Raw genomic sequence first — 24,634 nt, 5'->3', positions numbered from 1 at the left:
CCTCTTCTTGCTGCTACTTCAATCATGAAACTGCTTAACGATCAGCTGATCGGCTTTTCTGTCGCGAGTCCGTGTCTCTAGTTTGCTTTTGGCCCACTTTGCACCAGAAAGAGGAAACCAGCGGCTGAACAACAGCAGCACGTTTAAGCTTGATCAGCTGTTGTTAGAATGTATTTAATATTACTTTCTACTCCAGGATCTTTTTCTACGTAGCTGACGCTGGTAACTGTGCAGGGGCGGATCTAGCAAAGTTTAGCCAGGGGGGCCGATAGGGCATTAACAGGGAAAAGGGGGCACAAAGACATACTTTTCTTTCTTATTCTCATTTAAAATGTCGAGCTTTTAATAAATAATTATCTGACACCCAAAGTTTTAATTTGATGTAAAATGAATAGAAGTCAATTACTGTATATAGTAACTATTAAGTCTAATATATATACCCTAGTAAGCTATAGTACTTTTTCCTTTGGGAAGGTACCATCTGTGCAGTCTGCAATTTTGTTGAAGAAAGATGTTGAATCTATTTAATATTTCTTGAAAAATAATTGATTTCTGTGCATTTTTTTTCACACTGCATCAAATTAAGGTTGATTACGTCGATTAAGCATCATGAGGTGGAGCGTGAGGGGTGGTTCCCTATTTTTTATTTATTTATTTTTGTTGTTGCTGGGAGTTGGAACCCTATTAGTTAGGTTGCTTAATATTTATGCTAAGTACTCTTTAAAATACCAGAATAGGGAGGATGGTGTAGGTTTAAGTTTATTAGATTGATCAGTATTGCTGAACTATGAAATATATTTTTTTGCATACAGGTATAACAGAATAGCTTTAGTGTACTTGTTGTTTTAAACTTGAGTATGAACTTATACAAAACGCAGCAAGATATTTAAAAAACAGTTTTGTTGATTAAATAACACTATATCGGATTCATATCGGTATCGGCAGATATCCAAATTTATGATATCGGTATCGGACATAAAAAAGTGGTATCGTGCCATCTCTACTATTAATCATATTTATTTGGACAAAATTTTATAGTTTGAATCTGTCATTGTACGGCTGGAAGTCCATTTGAATATTTGAACAGGGGAAGGGTTCAGACATTCGAGATCAAGGATATCGCTGCTCCCCAGGCAGAATGTAGCCACGGAGTCTATCAAAACTCATTAAGTAAGTGTAGAAAAGATGTAAGATGGCAGGAAGTATCTTAATAACGGAGACGTTCCACACATGCCTTTAATTTGAATCATCCAAAATGCATTGTTCATCCTTTTCTGCTTTGTGCCTACTTGATGGATTAGCTCTGTCACCGAAAGGTTTTTGTTGTCTTTCTGAAAGGTTTTAATTTAATTATGTGTGACATCTAACCAGGGGCGATTTTAGCCCATTTTGATGATTGAAATGATTCAAAGCACCCCCAAAGATTTCTTACTTTTTTTGACAATATTTTTAGTTGTGTGACACACTGCTAAAAATATAAAAAGCATACAGTACTGTACTTGTTTGAGACGTAACATTTTAACAACAAAAGTATAGATAACCCCCCCTCCCAAAATGGTTTGTTCCAGCTCTCCCCTGCTCTATCGCTCTTGCTGCCAGAGCGATGGTGGCTGAGATGCAGCGGAGCGGAGGTGTAAGTACCTGGCTTAAAACAGGACATATTAGCTGCATTTAACCTTCAGTTACTCTTTATATAGTTAGGTAGGAGTCAGACCATGTTTCTTTTTAGCTGAAAAACATTACACCAGGTAACCTGCAGTGTTGAAAACGTGTTTTCCGACGATGTTTGCTACCCTTCAATCCGTCTTGCTCTGTAGTAAATTCAGCGACATTTCACCGTCCTGTTGCTAACATTGAAATGTATACAGCCTATTTAAAAATCTAAAACTTTAAATTATCCGTAGCCTGCTGTTGTTACCACTGTCCTGTTTGAAATGGATACTAACTAGCTAACTGACTGGATGCCCATTAACCTTATAACTCCTGTTGTGTGTGTGTGTGTGTGTGTGTGTGTGTGTGTGTGTGTGTGTGTGTGTGTGTGTGTGTGTGTGTGTGTACAGAGAGACAGCCAGGTTCATAATGGATATGAGGAAGTTTTTTCAAAATAAGGAGCCACATTCAGGTAAAATTGTAAAATCAAATGATCCGTTAATCAAGGATAATGTTGGATCAGTGTTTCAATATTTATCTTTTATTAGATGTTCATGTGGTTTGGTTATTTGCCTTTTGGTTGAAAGTACACTGAGAGTGGACTTTTTTATTAGTGATCTTAATAGTATTTTTTCATATTAATTTAATTTTTCATCTAATTGAATACAATCTATTTGTGTATGATTGTCAGTCCGAAGAGGGAGAGAGGAAAGAGGGGAACGTGAGGAGAAAGTACAAGGTCAGGAAGAACCAGGTAAGAAAACAGAGAGGGAACAGTGACAGGCACAACAGAACCTGTTAAACTGACAAAGAGAAAAAACCTGATTTTACTCAACACAATCTGGAAGTTGTGTTCTCCCTATATTAAAGCTGCTATACAAAATCTGTAAAACAAACTGGGTTGAAACATTTTTGACCCTCTTTAACGACATTCCAACATAACATTATCATTGATTGGGGAGATTAAAATTAATGATATATTTTTATGTGGTTCAGCCACAACTCTACTAAAACCTCAGCTAGTAATAGGTAGGCCAACTTTTGGACCGTCCAGTTGTCTGTATGACTGCTGCAGTACGTACATCACATTTGCACACTATCAGAAAGTGCCAAACGGTGCCCTGGTGGAGTGAGGAGCTGTAAAGAGAAGCAGATGCTCTGTTTATATTCTAAAAATGTTTTAAGCTAACTTGTTTCAAAGATTTTGTACAGCAGCTTTAAATGTTTTCCAAAAGCACACATACGCTTATCAGTGTTTCTCAAACTTTTTACAGTGTCAAGCTCTCCTAAGTACCACTATGAAAGCATGAAAGTCATAAATCTTACAACACAAAATTATTATTATTAAATTAGTAAAATTAGTATCTGCATACATTGTATACATTGTATACATTCTACCACAGCCAAAGTTGCCTCCAATTTTATAGTTTTTATTAATATTATGTAATTTATTTGTAACAATTTATTCTGTTTTGGGAGTGTTTTTTATGTATCTGTATTATATTATACATACATATTAAAAGTGAATCTCTGTCCAAAAAATGCACTCAGTTTACTTTTTACTCACTATGAGCATCACTCATTATTCTCCCCCAGTAATTAAGGTTAGGATATGTATTTATTTTTTATTCCAATCCATTCTTCTTTAGCAGCATTTAAATAACCTTTATCAGATTTGATGGTTTTGTTACAGACTTTTCAAAAAAGTGTTTTGCTTTTCTTTCACAAATGTGGGGATTAAATTGTGTGAAAATGTACAAAACAGTGATGCCATGTTTTGTGACGAGGACCCAGGCACAGAGAGACTTGATGAATTTAAGAATCTTATGATTTAATAAAGAAATTTGCAGACTTGCACAGAGATGGTAAAATTATGATGACTGATAATGAAGACAACAGACGATGAGGACAGGGAGGAACAGGGGTTTAAATGCACCAAAGTGACAGTCAGAGAGAACTCGGGACAACATTTAAGGATGCAGGGACTGACAGAGACAGGTTTATCTTGCCTGGCTGGGCAGCTCTCTGGGTGCTCAGCACCCCCAAAGCTCTGATTCTAGAATCGCCCCTGCATCTAACAAAGATATAACTCACATCTATCCCTTTATTTAGGGAACAAAAATGTGTCTCTTGATTTGAACAGGTTACAGTCCTCAGCATTGGTACTTCCTCAGTGAACATTTATACCAACCAAGTTTAAAGGAAAATATTATTTTGTTCTTGGCCTGTCCTTTTAAGCCATGTGGTTATTGTGCAACCATCTCAAGAGTCTCTCTGGGTTCTTTATGTCTTCAGCTGTAATGTAGATAACAACTATAAAAGCTTTTATATGTGCCAAAATATTGAAATATGTCTCTCAAAATATAAATCCTGAACTTGTAGCTAAATAACTGCACATTTCAGGGTTATTATTATCTCATTATATGCTATTGTATTAGACTTCTTGTCAGGGTCCTGGGTCGGAGTGACCCAGGATCCCTGAGCAGTTATGAATTATATTATTATGGTATGTATATTTGGTGTTGCTGTCCTTCTTCCTGTTTGCGCGCGTGTGTGTGTATATGTGTTTCTGCGGGCGCCTTCAGGCCTGGTGGGTGTGGCCCTGCTGGCGGACTGGCACACGAAGCCACACACCTGCTGCTGATCAGGCCTCGTTGGGGGAGCTACTTAGGAGAGTCTTGGAGCTCCCACCGACGCAGGATCATTTCGTGAGACTTCCCGTCAGTTCTCCAGCTGGTCTGTTTGTGTTATGAGTGGCTGTGTGCAGACAGGAATAGGACCCAAGGTGCAGACTCCGGAGACAGTCGTGAACTCAAAACAGCTTTAATGTAAAACTCAAAATATAACATAACTGGAAAAAATCAAAATAAACTTAAACCAGAGGACTGACAGAACACACAGCTAGGTAAACGGTAGATCACGACACAGACACAAAGAAACACAGGGCTTAAATACATAGAGAGAGCAATCAGGGAATGGGTAACAGGAGGGAAACACAGCTGGGGCAAATCAGGCCTAACGAGACAAGGGGAAGCAAAACCAGACACATTAACATCAGACATGGACTTTCAAAGTAAAACAGGAAACATAACACAGACTCACAGGCAGGCACTATAACAAAGGGAACAGAGACGTGGGACCAGGGCAGACACAGACACTGACTGGACGTGGGAATATAGCAGACAGGGGAGACAGCAACTAAGGAACACAGACAGAAAACCAGAACACTAAAACTCTAACCAAACCCCACCCAGAGAACCTTAACTAAGAATAATCCTAAAACCCGTAAAGCAAAGCTAGAATATAATGAAATGACAAAATCAAAGAACCAAAAAACACAAAACACTGGGTCAACGACCCAGGGACCCTAACAGTTTGTGAGTGTGAGCTTACCAAGTGAACTGAGGGTGCTAACTACTCCCAGGAAGGATTGCTGGACGAGAGGGCAGCAGACACAGTGCACTGGCACGAGGGAGCAGACACATGAGCACAAACACTGGGAGAAGACACAGAGTGGAAGTCGGGAGCACACAGGGATGTATTATTGTTGTGTATCAGTTCCATCACTGTAAATAAACGCACTGCTTGTACATAGAGCACCGCGCCTGGGTCCTCCTTCCCCCCACCCCCCACGGTTTGCCATGCCAAAGCGTGACACTTCTGAAACCCCACAGACCTTGAAACTTTACCAAACAGATGGATGTAGTGGAGCTATTGTGTTGAACTGAAATACAATATTTTAACAGCTTTTTGAAATTGGCAAATATAGCATCTTTTCATTTACATTTATTTTTACACTGTTTATTTGTCTGGTACTTACAAAATTAATTCAAAGAACAAATAATTTCACTGGGTATTGATGTTAATGTTAATAAAAAACCTGACATGATGCAAAACTAGTTCAAAATGTCATTGTACTAACTGGCTTCATTCACACCCACTGAAGCGTTTCCTAACAGTATTTTACAACAGACGTTTTCTGCTTTCCCTGAACAACAATAAAGCAGATTTCATGAACAACACAACTGTTTAAATCATTAGCTTGCAGCTACATCGATAATAATAATGAAAATAATAGTAACAATAAAAAGAGAAGCATTAGGATAGAACCTAAGAGTGTAAAGAGTTCTTCTTAGGGTTTCTTTCTTTCTTTCATTGCTTTAAGGCCAATATTTTTTTTTTAAGTATATATTGTAATTCTTTTTCCTTTAACTACTGTGTCAGATAACAGTACCAAAAACAATCCACTAATGAAAAATAACAGACAGCTTCACAAACACAGGCTTCTGACCTCGACTGAGACTGAGACAAAAAGCTAAAAATTCCTTCAGCTGCAAGATTTTTGAGGTTTTCTTGCATGCGTTACCTATTACAAGGCCTCGAGTATTTCAACTGGATTCAAATCTGGGTTTTTTTCCCCACTGGCCAGTCCGTAACAGTTGACTTCTTTTTTCTGAGCCATTCCTGGTTGGATAGACAAGTGTGTTTAGGATCAATCTTACATAGAGACATCCACATTTATAACTTTTCTGTTTTTTTGTAGTCACATTTAAGCCAGTCAGATGCTGAATTATGAGGACTCATATCATTCCCTTTAGACTTAAAAAACTGACACTAGCGCCTCTCTGTTGGCATGCCTGTTGATAAGCTAGAGAATTGATTCACATGCTGTGTGCCTTTTGCTGGTTGGTTAAAAAAAAACAAGACCGCACAGCTATCATTAAAAAAAAATAACTGAAAAATTGTGTTTTCTTAGTCTTTTTGGCTGCCAAAAGAATGTTTCTGTTAAAGCTTGAGAATTTGCAAGCCAACGTGTTTTGCAATAAATGCTTTTATCCTTCTGGAAGTGATATGATTAGCTCTACTAGCAGTAATTCTGGAGCAATTTGTGACTATGTTTTGAAACATAATTCCAACATCCCTGAATCACAAATAATGATTGATTTGTTTGTGCCAATTTTTCCCCTTATGTAGATCAAAATCTTATGATGATGAAAAGTTCATTGAGGACCTGAATTTTACACCCCTAACTGCATCATCTTCAAGTACTACTTAATATGCCAGGTTTATACTATGGTATAATAGTGCAACCTAAACTAAACTGACTTCTTTGTCAAAATTCTGTATACATAGAAAAAAACAAAAAGGTCTTCAGAGAATGCACCCTTCTCCAAGGTTAATACTCTACATACCAGTAGCCCTGACATCACATCTGATGAAGACCCTCGAGAGGTTAGTTCTAAACCATCTGCGCCTCCCTGGTGAGGTCTTCATTGGATCCGCTGCAGTTTGCATCGGGGTGGAAGACGCCATCATGTACCTCCTGCACCGAGCTCTGATCATGTTTTTTGATTTCTCCAGTGCTTTCAACAGCATCCAGCCACGACTTCTGAGGGACAAGCTGGAGCTATCTGGAGTGGACCACCACATGTCCCAGAGGGATACATGTCCCTCATCTCTCCTCCACTCGCACACTGAGCACCGGCTCCCCACAGGGCTGTGTGCTGAGCCCCCTCTTGTATTCTCTCTACACCCACGACTGCAGTTCGACCCACAACAACACTCTCGTTATCAAGTTTGCTGATGACACCACGGTAGTCGGACTCATCTCGAAGGGAGACGAGGCAGAGTACAGAGAGGAAGTCCTGAAGCTGGCAGCATGGTGTTCAGAAAACAACCTGGCACTGAACACTAAGAAAACTAAAGAGCTCATTGTTGACTTCAGGAGACACAGCACCGACTTGGCCCCCCTCTACATCAACGGGGAGTGTGTGGAGAGGGTCCACACTTTCCGGTTCCTTGGTGTCCTCATCTCTGCTGACATCTCCTGGACAGACAACATCTCAGCGGTCATCAAGAAGGCCCAACAGTGGCTGCACTTCCTGAGAGTCCTCAGGAAGTACAAGCTGAACTCCAACCTGCTGCTGTATGGTACGGCAGCTGCACCAAGGCGGATAGAGTGAGGCTTCAGAGTGTGGTCAAGACAGCACAGAAGATCATCGGCTGCCCTCTCCCCTCCCTGATGGACATCTATTCCTCCCGCTGCCTCATCAGAGCAGCAAACATTATCAAGGACAGCTCCCACCCTGGCTTCAACATGTTCAGCCTGCTTCCCTCAGGGAAGCGCTACAGGTGCATCAACACAAGAACCCACAGACTCAAAAACAGTCCCCAAAGCGATAACCACCCTGAACTCACACATGCACAGATAACACAGCCCCCCACTTCCCACTTCCTCTATGGACCACCACTGTGCAATACCAATTCTATGTGCAACAACTCAACTGTATATACATAACACTATTTATACCAATTCCATGTGCAATAACTCAACTGTATATACATAACACTATTTATTACATAATACTTAATACTGTCCATATGTACATAGCACTGCAGAACTGTACCCCCCCCCCCCCCCCCCACACACACACACACACACACACACCCCAGCATGTTTACACTGAGTAGGAGATGCTCTGTATCTCATTGTACAACTGTATAGTGACAATAAAGGCATTCTATTCTATTCTATTCTATTCTATACTGGACTACCTGACAGGACGCCCACAGTATGTGAGGACACAGGGCTGTGTCTCTGATACGCTGGTCTGCAGCATGGGGGCCCCAGAGGGAATTGTGCTGGCATTGTTCCTCTTCACCCTCTGCACTGCAGACTTCTCCATCAACTCCAGATCAACCTACAGATGTTCTCTGACAACTAGTCGGCCTCATCACAGGTGTGGACGACTCAGTGGACTCTGGACGTTGTGTACTGGTGCCAGCAGAACCACCTGCTGATCACTGCCAGGAAAACCAAGAAGTTGGTGGTGACTTGAGGCGACTGTTGTTGTGATTTCGCGCTATATAAATAAAATTGAATTGAATTGACTTCTGGAGACACAGACCCACCACACTGACACTAGTGAACATCCAGGGAGTGGACATTGAGATAGTGGACTCTTATAGGTACCTGGGTGTTCACCTGAATAATAAACTGGGCTGGAGCCACAACACTGAGGCTCTTTACAGGAAGGGTCAGAGCAGACTCTGAGGCGGCTGAGGTCATTTGGAGTCCAGGGAGCGCTTTTAAAGATCTTCTATGACTCTGTGGTGGCATCTGTCAGTTTTTACAGTGTTGTATGTTGGAGCTGCAGTTTATCACCAACTGAGAAGAAGAGGTTGGATAAACTCATCAGGTGTCAGACTGTACAATCAAAACAAACACAGACATTTACATCAGTGCTGTAATTTGCACTAATCCACCGAACAACTACTACTGTTATAACTTGCACATTATTTTTCTCAGTTCATATTTTAAAAAAAAAAACACTATACTTTCATCTTAATAACTGTACAGTACTCGGTTTTTGTAACTATTGTCCATGATGTAAATATTTTTTTCTGTAAAAGTTGTGTGTCTTTCTGTTCTGTGTATTGTTCTGTTTGCATATGTGCTTTTCTTCTGCTGCTGTTACAACCAAATTTCCTCTTGTGGGACAATGAAAGGATTATTCTATTCTATTCTATTTCAACAGAGCGCTAACAGACTGAAAATATCTCAAACATACCTTGAGTTGTTGAGCATTGGCTCAGGGTTTGGGGAGGAATAAAGTTACTATGCAGGTAGTTTGAGGGGGGAAAGTAGCACTATTTCAATAGAACACTGCCTTTTTATAACGCTGACACATCTGTAGAAGTCTTTGTACTGGCTCCTATTCTGGAAAATAAATACAGGCTTTTCTTTAAAATAAAGTATATCCCGTCTCAAGATCAATATAGATTAATAGCCTTCAATGATTGTTTAATACTTTTGTCTTTCTCCAAAATAACAGATTGACCCTTATAAAAATTATATCTGAGCATGAAAAACATTAATCCAATTTTCATCCATTGAAACTTCATAGTACCAGAACTTCCCTATTCACAGGGTAAGCATTTTTACAAGTGCACTTGCATAGTACACACATAGAGAAATTAAGTTAAATTTATAAAAATGCAAAAATATGTCTCAGATTGCAGAGGCATAGTATGAGATGAACAGGACAGACATTTCCTCTACATCCGGAGGTGGATCAAGGAACTTAACAAATACTAAGAAAGTAGCACATGAGTGCAGAATATCTTTAACACATTTCCATTTGTTTTGCAATTTTAAGAGTGAGGTCATGCTTTAAAACTGGCTGCACAAGATGATGAATGTACTCTTTTTAGTTCTGAAGGGACATGGGGGCACTTCCCAAAGTCTGACATGCATAGGTCAAAGTGTCACCTGCGGTATCCTCTTTAGTCATGCTGGTTACCACGAGTGCTGCAGAAGAACTCGACTGTTAGCCAGATACTTAAACTGAAATTACATCTCAATAACTTGGGTGTTAACTCATTCATTACCAAACTGTATGAAATGATGTGACTCATAGTTATAGTATATAAGACTGGACAGGCCTTGGATCCCAAAGTCTGTCCATGAAGCTGACGCTGCATATCAAATGCTAACCCTATTCTAGAAATGAAAAGGAAATTTATTTTGTGTGCATGCGTGTTTTTCCAAGATTTCCAACTGTGTGTGTTCTGCCAAGATATCTGAGAATATGATCCATCAAGACACACAGCAGGTTTGAATGTTCATCAGCGGGACTTGTCATTTCACTGAAGTACACAGTTATGACATTTGATCACAGTGTCAATAATTAATTGCAGAATTTGAAACTCTTGGAAAATCCATCACATTTCTCATTTCATTTTGGCAACAATAGTTGGGCTCAGGCCTTTAGTTCGACGCAAAGGAATTCTTGATGTTTAAGCACATCAAGAGCTTATGGATAATTTCATGTTCCCAACATTAAGGGGAACAGTTTGTGGATGACACCATCCTGTTCCAAAATGACTTCCCAGTAGTGCAAAGCAAGGTTCATAAAGACATGGATGAGTGAGTTTGGTGTGGAAGAATTTGACTGGCATGCACAGTCCAGTCATTTACCTGATACAACACCTTTGGGATGAATTAGAGTGGCTGTTGGACAGAAGGCCAGCTGAGGCCTTCTGCTTCAGCATCAGCATTCCCATAAACACACTGCCTAACTGGTGAAAAGCGGTTCTGGAAGAATTGAGGATGTTATAACTGGGACAACATTGAATTCAATCCAATTCAAATAAACTCAATTACCAACCCTCAAGGAGCTTTATATTGTAAGGTAAAGACTGTACAATAATACATCATATTACACCATAGGGATTGAAAATGAGACTGAGTAAATATGACCTTACAAAACTAATTTCACTGAAACTGAATTGCATAGTGACTTAATGCAAACAGAAAATAGATGTACTTACTGTAACCTTAACATTTATTATCAAAAACACACACACATCTTCACATGCTGCCTCGCCAACAACTTACAGCCATACCATTCTAAACATCCTGGATCTTGTCTAAGTGCTATGTGGGGTTAAGCTTTGTTTAGTCTTTGATGGGAGACTGCCTGCATATACCAGGTGATTACAGCTCAGGGGGGAGAGAAGGTCATCTAATGGCAAGGTTGGTCTGGATGCCAAAAGTGGCCTTGGGCAAGATACTCAAGTGCTATATAAGAGCCGTTTTTGTGCATGTATTCGCATTTCCAAAAAACACACACAAAAATCCAGTTTGTCATACATCATTATGTGAGTGTGTTTAACAGAGTAGATGAGGTGCTTGGAAGTTATGCTGCTCTGCGCTTTGTCAGATTACTACCAGCAGCTTCTAGGAAAAACAAAACCATATGATATTTTTTTAAGTATTATGACTGCACAGAAAACCTGCTAAGCTTAGTCTCATGTGACACAAAAATGTACAATGGTCCGTAGAGCTTATCCTCTTTTAGACACAACATTATTCAAGTAAGAAAACACAACCACATATGGAAATGGACCGCAAAAACAGGAACCTGCTGCTAGTCAAGCCAGCAAACATGGTTGGAACATAAGTGTTATCTCAGGCAAAGCCAAGATTCTACTAGAAACAGACCAGTTATAGGTATTATTGCTCATACAAGGTTATACATATTGATCACATTATTGCAATTAAGCAATAACAAAAAAAAAAAACAAATACAACCATCTGGCTCTTTGGTTACTAAATGGTTGTTCAGACACTCCGCTCCATTTTCAGTCTTGCATTACTGGATATCAGGTAGCTTTGTACTGTGTTTTTACTTTTTTTCTTTATATTTGATAACTAAAAAAAAATGATATATGCATATATCATAATTACATGTGTGTGAACTTTTCATTTTGATTCTTATTTTTATTATTATTATTTTAGCACAATCATCACCTCTGCTTGATGTTCAAGAAAAATATGACTGATGTTATTCAGTCATATTCAGTGCTTGCTGGGAAGTGTTTGGAGGGTAGAGAAAAAAACAAAGTTTTAATCAAAATCACAGCTGACACATTGTTTTTTGCTATCGTTTTTGCTGATTTAGTAAACGTGTTTCATTTTAATTGTATTATTTCAAACCAGAGACACAGCAGCTCATGAAATTTACATCTTATATTTTTTGTATGTGCAGAAAGAGACATTTCCCCGTGTTGTTTTGAGTCCCTGCACAGTATGTTCTCATGACAAAAGAAAAATTTTTTAAAAAGCTCTAAATGAGGGTTAGGGTTATTTAATTCACAGGCAGTGTTGAACGTCTAGATTCATAGCTTACGGCAGCCTAAGGGCTAAAAGGCAAATTGGGTTGTTTTATGGCCCAACATGTGTCAACTATAACTCTTACTTAAATGTTGTCCCTCACTAAAATCTCTTCTGGAGGGAAGTTTGCACGAATAAGGCTTTTTGTTTTTGCTGATAAATATTTTGACCAAAAAGAGTTGGCTGCCTTAATATAACCATATGTTAAGAAAAGTGAGGGTAGATCAGAAACAACATGTGTCATTTTGGAATGCGCAGACCCATTTTGCAGTGTCAGATTGAGAATTTGTTGAACCACATTGTTAAAATAAAAACACGGAGCTGGGGAGAGGCATAACTTCACTCATCACATAAGAGATAATAAAACATAAAGTAAATGGCACTCAGTTTTTCACATGTCAAACACTGCTCACTGGATTTCCAACCCTGTCATTATTACACCCATGAGCCCGAGCTTGTTCCAAAGTTCCAAAGTCTCAGGATCTGCTTTCGTTTTTCCTTTCAAAAAAAAAAAGAAAAAGAAAAGAAAAGATGTTTATTTTTTCTTTCATGATGACCTGACAAAAGACATGGGATTTGCTCACTGACAATTGCACTTGGGTAGAAAGTAACATAGGAGGGCCAAGGAATAAAGGATGATTGCCAGTTTGGCTGAAAATGTAGATCTGGTGGGACACCAGCCACAGAAAAGAGAATAATGAGCTGTCTCAGAACAATATCCAGATCTGTGGCCACATCTAAAAAATGTAGTTATCATTTTTTTCTCAGGAAAACTATACCCTTATTGTGGCATGGACAACTAACACAAGGGACTTGCTCTATCTGTTGTTTTTTAGTATTGTTTGATACAAGTATATGTCCAAGCATTTACCAGACTGAACGATGTGACAGAAACCTTTGTTTTACCTTTAAATCATTTTGGTCAAAAGCCACTATTAACTAAACCTTGGAGAAGGAGAGGAAGGAAGTGAAGAAGACTAATCGCACCCTGATTTTCTAAGGGGTCACCAACATATAGTTGTGATACAGAGTAGTAGCTTGTGTCCCACAAAGGTCTCATCTCGGTCTCCAGCTGGGGATCTTTTACATTTAAGGCGAATATGTTAAAACCACTACACCATGGAGCCACACTGATATTATATAAACTCCCCATCAGAGAAGCCCTTTCATTTTTTTTTTTTACAATTTTAATGGAAATCACACTACAAGTATGTTGGTTTTATTTTTAAGGTACCAGATATTTATTTATTTATTCTTATTTACGCACCTATGTATGTGCAATCAAATGCAGCTGAATTGTCAATGCAAGCATTTTGCTTTTGAGATTCTTTCAGCTGTACTTTAACAAAATTCACTTGTTGACTCAGAATTTGAAACCTTTTTTTGTCTAGCATGTCCTGGTGTTTTTTTAGGTACAGTGTTCCAGGTGTTGGACAACTAGGATAAATGGACAGAAACAGCAATGAGTTTCAGCATTTAAAAAACAATTTTGGTCTCAAGAAAATTGAGACCGATATTAAGGAAGGTGTTTTTGTTGGTTCTGAAATCTGTGAACTGATATTTGATAATGACTTCAAAAGGAAACTGAATCAGCAGCATGCTAAGAATTTTATATCACAACTTTTTTCACAAAATCTGGGCAGTGTCTGCAATAAACATGGGAGAAGATTTCATTGAAATATTAAAGTGAGGGGGGGGGGAATTACATATAGTGAAGACATTACCTGCAAAAAACTTTTCTTTTTTTTTTACTTTTGTCTGCTCCGGGGAACTACAGAAAATAATAGCTATGAGACAGACTAAATAAAGTGCTAAGAAGAGTTTGGGAAGTGAGAGCAGAAATTCAAGATTTTTTTAGGAAGAAAGGTAAAGACATTGTAGAGCTCTCAGGTGAACCTGACTGTAATGCATTTGTTCAAATCCAAAATAGACTTGATTTCTGTGAATGAAAAAGAAAAATATAAATAAAATATAAGCAAAATAGCAACAGCACTTTGTATGAAGCTTGACTTTTTGGCTAAAATGTCCACATTTTGTTCACAATTGTTTCATGGTATGTTGATTAAACAGTGAGAAAATGCTGCTTATTTCACATTTTTATTGTTTATTATAATTATAGCATCTGCTTTTGCCAGTAGCGGTTCATAAAGAGGTCAAATTAATTAATATTGAGCAGCACTTAGTTCAGCTTAGTGATTCGGCCATTCTCATTAGTCCCAGTTTGTCATGTGGTCCCTTGGGAAATTACTGCATCCCCCTGTTCTAGATCATAGCGATTGAAGACATGAACCATTAACTTTGAAATTCCATTTTGGACTTTTGTCAGCCTCTTTTTTTTTTTTTTTTGCTAATGCTAATGTTAATGCTTTGTGGGTGGTGGTAGCTCTATGTAGCGGAGATGTTTCTTTGCTCAGTGGAAAGAGGTTGTTTCTATGTCACTACGTCTGCATACCACATCTTTTTCTATCTGTGAGCTCATGACCATATATGAGGTAGCTGAACTGGTAAATCAACAGTTTTGCTTTTACACTTAGCTCTCTCTTGTTTTATACTAAGCTGCAAACATATTTATTTGTGCTCTTAAGTTGTTAAGTTGATAATTTAGCTTGAACATTGAGCCTCTTTTGGAACCGACCTTGTATGGTACTTTGGCCTTATTTTTAAGCCCCACCTGGCCTTTACTTGACATAAGTAATCTTCCTGCTGGTTATATAATGGAACTATTGATTTCCCCAAACATTAACTTAATTCCACAGTTATATATATATATATATATATATATATATATATATATATATATATATATCACTATTCTTTCCACTGAGCTGATTTACTGTTACTATTAGCCACAATTTTTTGTTTTTATCCTTGTCTTTTGTCATCTTAACAAACTGTATATGTTACCTATCTTCATCTGCCCCAACTGTTGCTGCGACTTTGTCCTCCAAAAACTAAGCATTCCTTTTTTTGGTATAGGCTGTTCCTTACTATGTCCCCATTTGTGGCAGGAGATTTATAGGTAACATTACATCAAATAAGGTTTCTGGGAACCTGCTCAAGCAAGATTTTTTTTTTTTAATCAAATACTCAGCATCTTTATGGAATTAAGCACACAGTCGGGAATGATCTAATGTCTAAGGTCAAGTATAAATTCCATTTTAGAAATGTGGTCTCTGAAGGGCTCATTAAGGCTCCGAATGCAACTTTCACACCATGTAACATGTTACAGACCTTTTCCTAAGTAGACAGGTCAGAGCCTTTGTAGGAAGTGGCCCATGAAGGTGTGCCCATTTCAGACTGACCCCGTCCACAAGTCAGTGTGAGTTTGATTTGTAACAGCTTCTCACATATCAGAGCTCTAACAAGGACAAGCACCAGACAAACCTTTATTATTCACATCCTGTCATGAATTTCATTTGTCACCTAAATACAATATAACTCCAGCATTCAGGAGACTTTTTGATTTTAGACTAAGACACATAAACTCTGCAAATAGATCTTTACTCTGTGTCTTGGGCTTGGGAAGTGCTCACCAATCTATCGATAGAAAATTCAGTCCAGAAGGAGCAGCTCCTGAACTGGGACACAGCTTGTGTTCTTTTTTGTTTTGTTTTGTTTTGTTTTTTGGGTTTTTTGTTTTGTGAAATGTAAAAAACAAAATGGGTTAATCCAACACAGCCACACCTGCTGCCTCTTAGATAGGCTATGACTGAAGTCCTTGTATTTTTGATTTTAACAAATTCTGCTTCCAAACAGGAACAGGCGCCTTGGCCCTTCAGATTTGATTTAGTGTCCTTCCCCAGTGTCAAAAAGAAGTTCCACATTTTCAAACCACTAGACGTGCAGAATCCAGATCATTTCAAAGGCCAAAAATTATGCTTTTCATGATTGTTTGTTTCCTATCAACTCTACTGCAGCTCTAGGAAGTGCTACATGTTTTAAAAACATACATGGTAAACTTTGTGTGTGTGTGTGTGTGTGTGTGTGTGTGTGTGTGTGTGTGTGTGTGTGTGTGTGTGTGTGTGTGTGTGTGTGTGTGTGTGTGTGTAAAAATACATAAAAATATATATCAGGTCAACTGAAAATCTGACTAAAGTCATAATCCAGTCTGTCTTTCAGATTTTCTGAAGGAGATGTCGCTTCTCTTCCTCATTTATTTGTTTATTTATGTGTTTTAACGACACTTCTCCTTCACCCTAGCTTTTGGCTGCAATCCTTTTTCCCAGTTCTGTCAGAGTTTTCTTCCTTTTAAAAGGGAGGTAAAAAAAAGCCCAACAAAACAAACTGAAATTACCCTAGACTGATAGGCACCAGCAGTTTCGGCCAAACCACCTACACTTAATTTGTTTTAACATGCTGACAATGATGAGGAAGAACAGAACTCCACCAGAAGCAGGCTCAGGAAGGGTTATGAGCAGACAGAAAAGCAGAGCAGACAGACACAGCAAACAAAACAAAACAGGTTTGTTACATGCAGTAGCATATGAATGCATATAAGTGATCCCTGCATCGAGGGTGTTTGTCTCTTGAACCCAAACTGAGAGCTGGTTCCACAAGAGAGAGAGCATGAATTTTTTGCCTCCTATTCTACTTTTAGAAACTTTGTGGACTAGAAGTGTACACTCTGAGAGCTAAGTGATCCATTGAAATACTGGTGCCATATTATCTTTAAAATAGGCAAAAAAGAAAGGACTTTAATAATAGTACGGTTCCCTTATAGCAAAAAGGTCCTGGGCTGGAAACTACCATCTGACCGGGCCCTTTCTGTGTTGAGTTTGCGTGTTCTCTTCGTATCTGCATAGGGTCTTTCTGGGTACTTCAGCTTCCTCCTACAGTCCAAAGACACACAATTAGTGAGGTTAGGTTAAATGGTGATTCTAAATTGCCCATAGGTGTGAATGTGAGTGTAAATGGTTGTCTGTCTCTCTGTGTTAGCCCTATGAGAGGCTTGCAACCTGTCCAGAGTGTACCCAGCATCTCGCCATATAGTATCTGGGGTAGGTTCCACCACTATGACTGACACTTTGACAATGAAACTTAACCGGTCAAACAGTCTTTGTCATTTAAACTCTTGTCAGTATGCTAATAGTACTTCAGTTTTTTCAAGTTTCCCCTAAGAGTCTAAGTGCTCATACGTAAAAGACAAACACCCACATTAATTTGTTCTGTGCTGGAGTTGCCGTGGGTCGCAATGGATCATGCGTTTGCTTTAACATCTGGTGTTTTATTACTAGAAGCTGAAAGGCAATAAATACTGATGTACCATAAAACCCTGCAGTCATTTCCCCAATCACTGCTTCACCTTCAACGAGCATTTGAGTTACTCAGCTCCCCTCATGAGAGACCTGCGGCCCTCTGAAGGCAGCTTAGAGCATTAGTCTGAAATGGTAAGAAAAAAGATGCCTATTATATTAAAGAGTGTTTTAATTGGGCTTTGTAATTGTAGGAGAATTGTATAGTAATTATATTTGTTTGTAAAGGCAATAACAATATCTTTGCAGTTAACAGGGGAAGTTGTTGTAATGATTTTTTTTCTTTCTTTCTTTCTAACAATCCACTAATGCACCCAAAGCTGAGGGTGAATTGGAAAGTGATGCATCTGACCTGACATGGGTTAATTTAGTGTTGAAGTAAGAGGATATATTTGCTGTATCTATTTGTCCATATATATAAAACACATTATCCAAAACCTGTAAAGTGACACACTTTATCTGTAATTGCTTCCTATGTGCATGAGGTCTACTGTATGCATGTCAGCGGCGGAGAACGTTTGTAAGCAGCCTGGACCTCACCTTGAGGCACCTGCATATTTTTAAGTCTGTTGGAAAATTACAGGTAACCATAGAATTTTTCTACCCTTCCTAATACAAAAGCCCTTCCAGACCAGCATGTCAGATTCACTTCAGTTAATTGGTCATGTGCACACCAGTTCAATCTCAAGCAGGCCAGTAAAACTATTGCGTGATAATCTACCTTTCTTTTAATGTGAATGAACTGGTTTACAGATCAGAATTTTAATATCTCCTCCTTGAATCGCTACCTTATCGTGGTGAGGGGGTTTGTGTGTCCCAGGGATCCCAGGGGCTATGTTGTCTGGGGGCTTTTGCCCCCTGGTAGGGTCTCCCATGGCAAATTGGTCCTGGGTGAGGGACCAGACAAAGAGCGATTCAGAAGACCCTTATGAAAAGAACATTGAGGGAACAGTTTACCCTGCCCAGGATAGGGTTACCGGGGCCCCGCCCTGGAGCCAGACCCGGGGAGGGTGCCCGAGGGCGAGCGTCTGGTGGCCGGGCCTTAGTCCATGGGGCCCGGCTGGGCACAGCCCGAAGAGGAGACATGGGCCCATCCTCCCGCAGGCCCACCACCCCCAGGAGGCGCCATAGGGGTCAGGTGCATTGTGTGCCAGGTGGCGGCCAGGAGCGGAGGCCCTGGCGGACTGACCCCCGGCTCTGGAACCAGTCTCCTGGAGAGGGGCTGGACTCTGTCTCAGTCTGGAGTTGCCCCTGGTGAGAGGCGGCGGGCTGGGGTGGGTATTCTAATATCCCCTCGGCTTGCTGCCGGTACGTTGGGGTTTTTCCCGGTGGATGAGAGGGTTTGTTCCCTGCCCCTTAGGGTCGGGGAACGGGTCCTGACTGCCATCTGCGCTTATGCGCCAAGTGGCAGTTCGGAGTACCCAGCCTTGTTAGAGTCCCTGGGCGGGGGGGGTGCTGGAAGGTGCTCCACCTGGAGACTCTGTTGTCCTGCTGGGAGACTTCAATGCTCACGTGGGTAACGACAGCGAGACGTGGAGGGGCGTGATTGGGAGGAACGGCCTCCCTGATCTGAACCCGAGCGGTGCTTTGTTATTGGACTTTTGTGCTAATCACAGTTTGGCCATAACGAACACCCTGTTCGAACATAAGAGTGTCCATAAGTGCACGTGGCACCAGGACGCTCTAGGCCGTAGGTCGATGATCGATTTTGTAATCGTATCAGCAGACCTGCGACCATATGTTCTGGACACTCAGGTAAAGAGAGGGGCTGAGCTGTCAACTGATCACCACCTGGCAGTGAGTTGGATAAGGTGGCGGGGGAGGACGCTGGACAGACCTGGTGCACCTAAACGTGTAGTGAGCGTGTGCTGGGAACGTCTAGCAGAGGCCCCAGTCCGCGAGATCTTCAACGCACACCTCCGGCAGAGCTTCAACAGCATTCCGAGGGATACTGGGGACATTGAGTCCGAATGGACCATGTTCAGTGTCTCCATTGCCGAAGCTGCTGCATTGAGCTGCGGTCGCAAGGTGGTTGGTGCCTGCCGTGGTGGTAATCCCCGAACCAAATGGTCGACACCAGAGGTGAAGGGAGCCACCAGGCTGAAGAAGGAGTCCTATCGGGCTTGGTTAGTCTGTGGGACTCCGGAGGCAGCCGACAGGTATCGACTGGCCAAGCGGAATGCGGCTCAGCAGTGGCTGAAGCAAAAACTCGGGTGTGGGAGGAGTTCCCCCGGATAAGCTGGAGGAGGTGGCTGGGGAGAGGGAGGTCTGGGCCTCTTTGCTTAGGCTGCTGCCCCCGCGACCCGGCCTCGGATAAAGCGGATGAAGATGGATGGATGGATGGATGGATGGATGGAATTTTAATATCTAGTAAGCGGTCCATTTACAAAACAGATAATAAAGAGAGCAAGTTATCTTTAAAAAGTGAAATTTCAACAGTGTATCTTATTACTTAAGCACAACACATCATAATGTATCTGCAAAAGAAGAAAACCTGAAAACTGACTATTTTTGCCCTTTGCAAATCCAGATTGTACCTTTGAATCACTGGTTCTGTTGAGCCGCCTGCTTGACATTCCTCCTCCAGAGGAAAGTCACTCAGCTTGGAAATGTTTTCCGACAGATGTTTAGGACTACCAAAACTAACCTTCTAACTAAATGAATGGGAAGAGAGCCACAAATTTTTATGATCACTGTGGACATGGAAACTGTATGTAGAGACTTGTTAATCAAATCTAATAATAACTGCTTAAAGAGTTTAATGACTTTGAACCAAAACAAGTTTTATATTGCAGGCTATGCTTCTATGGTCTTTCTTATCATTTCTATGTAGATGAAATTCAGATGTATATGTCTTTTAAGCCTCACTGATTGAACAGGTCAAATCAAATCACTTTTATTGTCACATCACATGTGCAGGTACACTGTACAGCACATGCTAGTGAAATTCTTGTGTGCAAGCTTCACGAGCAATAGAGGTGTGCAAAATACAATAACATAAGAACAAGCACAATATAAGAATGGGAAGCTGAGACTTATAAGTATAAATATAAGAATGTATGCGCATTACTGAATATGTATGTGTGTGTGTGTGTGTGTGTGTGTGTGTGTGTGTGTGTGTGTGTGTGTGTGTGTGTGTGTGTGTGTGTGTGTGTACATATGTATAAAATTCAATTAAATATATAGAGGTCAGCAGTTGGATATTGTGTTCCGGTAAGTGAAGGTGAGGTGTCTATGAAGTGTTCAGCAGTCTGATGGCCTGATGCAAAAAGCTGTCTCTCAGTCTGCTGGTTCGGGACCGGATACTGCGGCATCTCCTGCCTGATGAAAGTAGGTTCACCCTAAATCACTGTTTAACCCAGATTGTTCCAAGGTTGAGACCATGATTATATTTTAACTTTGACATAAAATCAGCTTGGTCAAACTAGAGAAAATTTCATCCATTTGTGTCATTAGATTACTGTGAAGGCCTGTGAGAGCCAGCGAGAAGGGGGAGATGGGTTGTTTTTACCTTATATACTTTATTTTCGTGTATATTTGTACCTTTCATTAAATCATTGCTCCAATTTCCCTTGTTACAGATAATAATGGGCGTGGCTCTAGATTTTTTTACAGTACTCTAAATTGGGTATGGTTCATATTATTGTCCGATAACACAATTCTTCTAGATGTGATAGCAAGAAAGATCTTGTTATCAGAGAATATATGGCACTGAAATGAATGGTTTTCAATTTTATTGAAAAACCATAATAATCCATCCCCAACCAAGTTGAGCTTGGTTGGGGATGAGCAGATTGAACACAAGACATCCTGTGGAAGAGAGCCACAGGAAACACATATTGAGTGAAAAGGGTGAGTGAAGAAGAAACACAATGCACAATTCCTGCAATTTAATTAATTCCTATATGTTATCTGGCTTCACGGATAGATAAAGTTAAAGTGTCATCTGCATAGCAGTGAACATGTATGCTATTTCTTCTAATGATACTGCGTAAGAGAAGCATATATAATGTAAACAGAACTGGTCTTAGCACCGAACCTTGTGGAACTCCATAATTGACCTTAGTGTGTGAAGAGGACTCCCCATTCACATGAACACATTGGAGTCTATTAGATAGATTACATAGATACAAACCACTGCAGTGCAGTACCTTTAATAGGTAGGTACCTTTAATACCTACAGTATACAGTATACTCCAATCACTGTAATAAAATGTTATCGGCTACAGTATTAAACGCTGCACTGAGGTCTAGCAGGGATGAGTCCACTGTCAGAGCCATAAGAATCATAACTACTGCATAAATTTAACACACATTTTAGTTTTTCTACCAGCAATTGTCATCGAGGGGGAGCTTTCTGTACACCACTAGTAACATGCAGGTAAATATACTGTTTCATGAAGCGATGTGCTATAGTGAAATCAGCATTATATGATTAGTCTTGTTACAAATTAATTCCAGTTTTATTCTGGTCACAGTTTTTGTTGCTCCACTAAAGTGGCTGAGGGCCATAAACTGGAATTATAGTTTAAAAAGGAATGGTATTAATTGTAAACTCAGATTTACAAAGTCAGTAACAGTGACCAAGAAATGCTGTATGAATTCTTTGAAATATCATACACGAATCACACACAGGCTGAGGCAGAAGACCTCCGGGAAGAGAGTTAATAGGATCAACTGATCCTGTTTTATTATCAAAGCCATTTAAGATTATTTTATATTTTTAAAGCAAAATGATCAATAGTCAAGCTCAACTTTTTTTAAAAAATGTAAGTCATTGCCATGGTAAATGTATCTAACCTGGTTTACAATTCTCTGGGAGATTTTGAATTTTTTCAAATAAGTTGTTTGACAGAAACATGTCAGGTAAATTAAGGCTTAATTTAAGAATAAACTGCAAATTCCAAGAAGATTACATGAAATGCAGTACCTCTGTTTACTCAGTCGCACACCTCTGGTTATAATGGACACAATGACATAACTGCTCTGTTTGCACTTAGCGTAACCACTGTGCCTGTAGCCAGCTATGAGGTCACTGATGTTTGGACATCAGTGAGCTGAAGTGCAAATCAAATGTAAAATTAAAAAAAAAGGAAAAAATTGTTTGTCCCTGCATTCTTTAGTCTTCTTTTATACTTTAATGTTTGTTAGTTTGTGTCTGCTGTGCTAATAATGAGTTGTAAACATGGGCACATTCATAAACACCTTGCTTTAAGAGCATTTCTTGTATTCTCTGTAATCATATATCTTCTAATTGCCTACAGCAATCTGCTTGTTTCTGATCTGCCAGACTACAAACCATTCTGTAAGACGTTATGCTCTTATCTGTAACAAACGTTTAAAAAAAAGTGACCTGATACAGTGTTTGCTATTTGGCTTTTTACTAACATTTAAATATCTATTAACAGCCAGGGTTGAGTTTAAATCTGGAAAGGTTTGGACATATATAAATAAAAAACTGGGTCTTGATTTCAGCCCCTCAGTTCATTCTTGAAATAATATAGTTTTCTCCTTTTCCCTTTCTTCTGATTGGCTGCCCCTCACAAACACAAGCCTTGAGCAGAAGGTGGGTGTGGCCTCTATACTTATACAGCCAGAGCTGTGTATCAGAGATTACCATGTTCATTTTATGAAGAGTAACTGAGCATTTAGAGCAGGCTGAAACCTGAACCTTTGGCTCAAAAGGATTAGTCCTCATTAAAGTAGCGAATGGTACTCATGGCCATTGATCAGTGGGTTTTGGTCAGTGGTTGTTGATCAATGGTCATGAGAATTTGCATAATTAAGATTAAGGAACTGACCTCCCAGCCCATTGTTCCTTCAGTGGGCTGATTTCAGTCATTATGCAAATGTACTGTTTATAAGATTGGGGAAACCTGCAGTCAGCTGAGACTGAAGAAGTCACTTGGATGAGTGACGAAAGGTTTCTCCCACAAAACGCTACGTCCAGATGAACAGAATCAACTTTTGGAGATTTACTTCCCTGGATGATTGAGAATGAATCAAGATGTATTCTTTCTAGCTAAAAATAAATAAATAAATAATTTAATAAGCTACCATCTATCCTTTGGACTTTTTAATGTCTACATTCTCAGATCAACACAGCCCTGCCCTTCAGCACATAAAAAAGTGGTATAGTATGATGTGATTCCATATTAGCTTCTTGATGAATGTGGGTTGTTGGTATTGAGCCTGGTTCGATGGGCCCCTTTTTAACTTTGAGCACCTGTCCCTACAAACATCTCTGCACGGCTCTGATCTCAGGACTAACACAGACAACCATTCATACTTATAGCCAATTTAGAATCACCATTAACCTAAGATGCATCTCTTTGAACTATGGGAACAAGCCAGGCTACCTGGGGAGTGTTATGGTTCAAAAATATTGGAGATGGACACCAGAGGAAAAACCCACAATAACAACACTGGTCCGGTCGGGTTGAGTCAAACGATGATTTAATGATCACACACGTGGGAGATGGACACTGTATGCAGACAGTCTCAGATCTCATCTCAAAAAACACATTTCCATAGTTTTATGAAATCAGGGTATTAGAACGCCCCCTCATGCGTAGTGACAGGTGTAATACAATCAATGTTGACAATTTTATTTAACACAAAGAATAACATTGTCTCCTTCCCGAGGGCAGACGCTAACTGCCCCCCTTCTCCTGGAACCGTCTGTACCCTGCTGAGACACAACATGGCAACTACAAGGACTCTTTCATTTATTAAGACCATCAGTGTGTATTGCTCCAAATCAAGTATATAATATTAAATGAATATTGCTGGATCAGCTACTTCTACTTAAAACATATTAAAACATGACTAAGCACAAAATCACCAAGAATGACATCTTATAAGTGCTGTGTAAGCGCGTGCGGCCTTCCAAGCTCAAAGCCTTTGCCCTCCATAGATCAGCCAGACTCGCACTGGCTGTAGCTTTTAACCTTTAATTACCTTGAGCACAACTCTAGAATGAGCAACAAACTGCAATGTGTATGGAATGATCATGATTACATCTGCAATGGAAAATCATGTTATTATTCCGGTA

At 39.8% G+C, this 24,634-nt stretch overlaps 1 long non-coding RNA gene across 4 annotated transcripts in view; it reads left to right on the top strand.

Annotated features, from left to right (window-relative positions):
• Positions 1–4,200, top strand: part of LOC309707057 — a 262,943-nt gene extending 258,743 nt beyond the window's left edge. For 2 of the 4 annotated variants that reach the window (XR_014276902.1, XR_014276903.1), the window contains exons 2-3: positions 2,061–2,122; positions 2,342–4,200. This is a non-coding gene — a long non-coding RNA (uncharacterized lncRNA). The other 2 variants (XR_014276904.1, XR_014276905.1) reach the window with 2 other exon arrangements.
• The last annotated feature ends 20,434 nt before the right edge of the window (positions 4,201–24,634 follow it).

This window comes from Aulonocara stuartgranti (genome assembly GCF_965226115.1).
Source record: "Aulonocara stuartgranti genome assembly, chromosome: 5".
In the NCBI taxonomy this organism is placed as follows: domain Eukaryota; kingdom Metazoa; phylum Chordata; class Actinopteri; order Cichliformes; family Cichlidae; genus Aulonocara; species Aulonocara stuartgranti.
This window is presented reverse-complemented; position numbering and strand designations above follow the sequence as displayed.